Below are 4,659 nucleotides of genomic sequence, written 5' to 3'. Positions count from 1 at the left end.
AGAGTATTGTTTTCAAAAGACACTTAAAGTAATTATTTTCTCTATATGGTTATGTTAGCAATTTGATAAATGGTTAAGTTCCTTTAGTCATTTATTTTTTGGGGTTTTGTACGTTTATTATTTTTGGATAATATTTTCTTTGATTAAATAAAACACATGGCATAATTCAGATAGCAAAACTATTTTAAAACTTATGCAGAATAGTGTCTCACTTTCAAAGTCTTAGCTGATTCACACAATTTACTATTCTTTCCAACTTGTTTCTACAGAGAACCATTTATTTTTTTATTTAATCTTCTTATTTTTTCAAAATAAGTTCTAAAATCTAGTAAATAGTTTTAGCCTGATCTCATTCATATATATAGAAATATACATGCTACATAGTTATTATATTAAGTTGTATAATACATTCATTATATACTTTATATGTGTAATGTATAAATTATTGTATTATTATAACATATAATATGCATTATATTATGCAATGTGTGTATTGTGTCATAATTACTTCCGGTGGCTTTGAGCAGAAATACTCCATGTATATGTCCTTAATATGATGTAGTCTAAGAAAATACTGGAAGTAAATTTTAAACATCCTTCATTATTTTTTATATTTATATGATCAATCTGAAACTCACACACACACACACACACACACACACACACACATTCACTCTTAGCTTTATAAAATCCAAATGGTTACTAATTCATTCACATAGGAACAAGAAGAGGAAATAGCGCCTGCGGCGCCCGCCCGGGACCCGCCACACTGCACTCTTGCACTCGGCCGCTCGGGCTGCGGGGACCGGACGGGTGCCTGCTTGGGCTTTGCGGGCTGGGAGCAGAGACCAGGCTGGAGCCCGAGCGGCAGAGGGAAGCCAGAGGGCAGTACACGGTGATGGCGGCCTCGGCGGCCATGGCGGCTGATGAGGGGATGGAGCCACGAGCGCTGCAGTAGGAGCAGACCCTGATGTATGGCCGGTATACTCAGGAACTCGGGCCTTTGCCAAAGAGGAAGCTGCTCGGATTCGCCTGGGAGGCCCTGAGCCCTGGAAGGGGCCCCCTTCCCCTTGGGCTCCCCCAGAGCTCTTGGAATATGGACAGAGCCGATGTGCAAGATGCCGCATCTGTTCAGTACGCTGCCACAAGTTCCTAGTATCCAGGGTTGGTGAAGACTGGATCTTCCTGGTCCTCCTGGGGCTCCTCGTGGCACTGGTCAGCTGGGCCATGGATTATGCCATTGCTGTTTGTCTACAGGCCCAGCAGTGGATGTCTTGGGGCTTAAACAGCAGCATCTTACTCCAGTACCTGGCCTGGGTTACCTACCCTGTCGTTCTCATCAGTTTCTCAGCTGGATTCACACAGATCCTAGCCCCTCAGGCTGTTGGGTCTGGCATCCCGGAGATGAAGACCATCTTGCAGGGAGTGGTGCTGAAAGAATACCTCACTCTCAAGACCTTTGAGGCTAAAGTCATTGGGCTGACCTGTGCCTTGGGCAGTGGAATGCCCCTTGGCAAAGAGGGCCCTTTTGTGCATATTGCGAGCATGTGTGCTGCCCTTCTCAGCAAGTTCCTTTCTCTCTTTGGGGGTATCTACCAGAATGAATCTCGGAACACGGAGATGCTGGCTGCTGCCTGTACTGTGGGTGTGGGCTTCTGCTTTGCAGCACCTATTGGAGGTGTCCTGTTCAGTATCGAGGTCACCTCCACCTTCTTTGCTGTGTGAAACTACTGGCGGGGCTTTTTTGCTGCAACCTTCAGTGCCTTCATCTTCCGGGTCTTGGCAGTCTGGAACCGTGATGAAGAGACCATTACTACTCTCTTCAAAACCCGGTTCCGGCTCGACTTTCCCTTTGACCTACAGGAGTTGCCAGCCTTTGCTGTCATTGGCATTGCTAGTGGCTTTGGGGGAGCCCTCTTTGTCTACCTGAACCAGAAGATTGTCCAGGTGATGCAGAAACAGAAAACCATCAATCGCTTCCTCATGAGGAAACGCCTGCTCTTCCCGGCTCTGGTGACCCTGCTCATCTCCACTCTGACCTTCCTCCCTGGCTTTGGGCAGTTCATGGATGGACAGCTTTCACAGAAGGAGACATTGATCACCTTGTTTGACAACCGGACATGGGTCCGCCAGGGCCTAGTAGAAGAGCTAGAGCCATCCAGCACCTCACAGGCCTGGAGCCCACCCTGTGCCAACGTCTTCCTCACCCTGGTCATCTTCATTCTGATGAAGTTCTGGATGTCTGCACTGGCCACAACCATCCCTGTGCCTTGCGGGGCCTTCATGCCTGTCTTTGTCATTGGAGCAGCATTTGGATGTCTGGTGGGTGAAAGCATGGCTGCCTGGTTCCCAGATGGGATTCACACAGACAGAAGTACCCACCGGATTGTGCCTGGGGGCTATGCAGTGGTTTGGGGCGGCTGCACTGGCAGGAGCAGTGACACACACAGTATCCACAGCCGTGATTGTGTTCGAGCTCACGGGCCAGATCGCCCATATCCTGCCTGTCATGATTGCCCTCATCCTGGCCAATGCTGTTGCCCAGAGCCTACAGCCCTCACTCTATGACAGCATCATCAGGATCAAGAAACTGCCCTACCTGCCTGAGCTGGGCTGGGGCCGCCACCAGTATGGAGGACAGGAGTCCATGATCCTGCTGGGGTCCATTGAGCGCTCACAGGTGGTGGCCCTACTGGCAGCTCAACTGAGCCCCACCCGCCGGCGACAGTACATGCAGGAGCATAGAAAGGCCCAGACATCTCCACCCTCTGATCAGGAGAGTCCTCCTAGCCCAGGGACATCTGTCCACTTCCAGGTGAACACAGACAACTCAGGCTTCCCTGCCTCCCGTGGGGAGACTCACAAGCCCCTGAAGCCTGCTTTAAAGAGGGGACCCAGCAATGCCACCAACCTCAGGGAGAGTCCTACAGGCAATGTGGAGTCAGCAGGCATTGCCCTTAGGAGCCTTTTCTGTGGCAGTCCACCTCCTGAGGCAGCTTCAGAGAGTGACTCAGACCTGGAAGGCGAGATGAGCCCTGAGGAGATTCTGGAGTGGGAAGAACAACAACTAGATGAACCTGTCAACTTCAGTGACTGCAAAATTGATCCTGCCCCCTTCCAGCTGGTGGAGCGCACCTCTTTGCACAAGACCCACACCATCCTCTCACTACTGGGTGTGGACCATGCTTATGTTACCAGTATTGGCAGACTCATTGGAATTGTTACCCTAAAGGAGCTTTGGAAGGCCATTGAGGGCTCTGTCACAGCACAGGGTGTGAAAGTCTGACCACCCATTGCCAGCTTCCCAGACAGTGCCACCAGCAGCAGTGACACAGAGACCACTGAGGTGCATGTACTCTGGGGACCCTGCTCCTGCCACGGCCTTCCCCGGGAAGGCAGCCCTTCTGACAGCAATGACAAGTGCCAGTGAACCCTTCTCTGGGTGGCCCAGGATGGTGGTAGCCATATCCCTTCTGCCTTGGGAAAGCAGGAGGCAGCTGGATCTCCAGTCCCCTGTCCAGACCTGGGATGCTAGCTTTTCCCAGTCTATACTACCTGGAATCCCACCCAGCACCCACCTGCAGAAAGATTTCCAAGTGCAGGAAGATTGGAACCACCCTGGCAGGATGGGTCACTTGACCCCTGCTCCCCTTTGAAGGGAAAAAAGGTAGAACTAAGATGGGTTTATACTGGAACCTCCAATGACCAGATGTATATAGATATTTACAAAGATTTTTATATTAATTTAATAAAACAAATTCTTAAATAGAACAAAATAAACACCTAATGAGCCACTTAAAAAAAAAGAAGAGGAAATAGTCCTTTGGCATTCAATGACATGGTTAGGTTCTTCAGATTGTCAGCAATGATGAGCAGCATACTGTTTCAGAAGGTGTCCTGCCAAATTAACTGTACCTTAGAGACGTTGGACATGGTAGCAGTCCAAATGGTACTATGTTCCCTTCACAGAGTTAAGTTTGATGAACCAAAAACAATTGCCTTTGACAATGAACTCTATGTCTACTGTAGTAAAAACTATAAGACAGGCAAATAGTACATTTCATTATACATTCTCTAAGTCTAAAGTTAAAATCATGTTTTCTACAGAATTTTTTCTATGCAAAATTTTTTAATACTATAGAATTGGTAAAGAAATTGCAGAATGTGTGATAGTAGTGTGATTTTTGAGGCCAGTCAGTAATGGAAGGGGAAAAAAAGAACTACACATCAAGTTGAGAAATTAGAATTCTGGTTATTTTTTGGAGGGGACAATTTCAAAACAATTTCTTCAGGTAGTTTTGAAAAGGGAGCATTAACATGGCATGATAATTTTCTCATGATCTTAGGATTGATTCTTCATACTATAGAGAAACAGCAAATTGTGTGTGTGTGTGTGTGTGTGTGTGTGTGTGTGTGTGTGTAACATATATGACATAATTGTTTAGGGAAAATGGCAGTGAATTACAAAATAGGAACACATGAACCTGTTTGTATTCCAGCAGACTTATAGTGTTTCAATAAATCAATACGTAAATCCATGGCTGAAGGAGATTGGTATTTTAGCCTATTTTGAATTACTAAGTGTGACAAACAAGACTAAAAGGATTGAGCATCTGAGAATACTCCTTGTTATTAGTAAATAGATTCATTGGTTATGTA

At 46.7% G+C, this 4,659-nt stretch overlaps 1 pseudogene across 1 annotated transcript; it reads left to right on the top strand.

Annotated features, from left to right (window-relative positions):
- The first annotated feature begins 898 nt into the window (after positions 1-898).
- LOC308639776 (chloride channel protein 2-like) lies at positions 899-3,430 on the top strand (annotated as a pseudogene). The gene has a single exon. The product of its transcript is annotated as a chloride channel protein 2-like (transcript).
- Positions 3,431-4,659: the final 1,229 nt, after the last annotated feature.

The sequence above is a fragment of the Spermophilus citellus genome (genome assembly GCF_964194105.1).
Source record: "Spermophilus citellus genome assembly, chromosome: X".
In the NCBI taxonomy this organism is placed as follows: Eukaryota; Metazoa; Chordata; class Mammalia; order Rodentia; family Sciuridae; genus Spermophilus; species Spermophilus citellus.
This window is presented reverse-complemented; position numbering and strand designations above follow the sequence as displayed.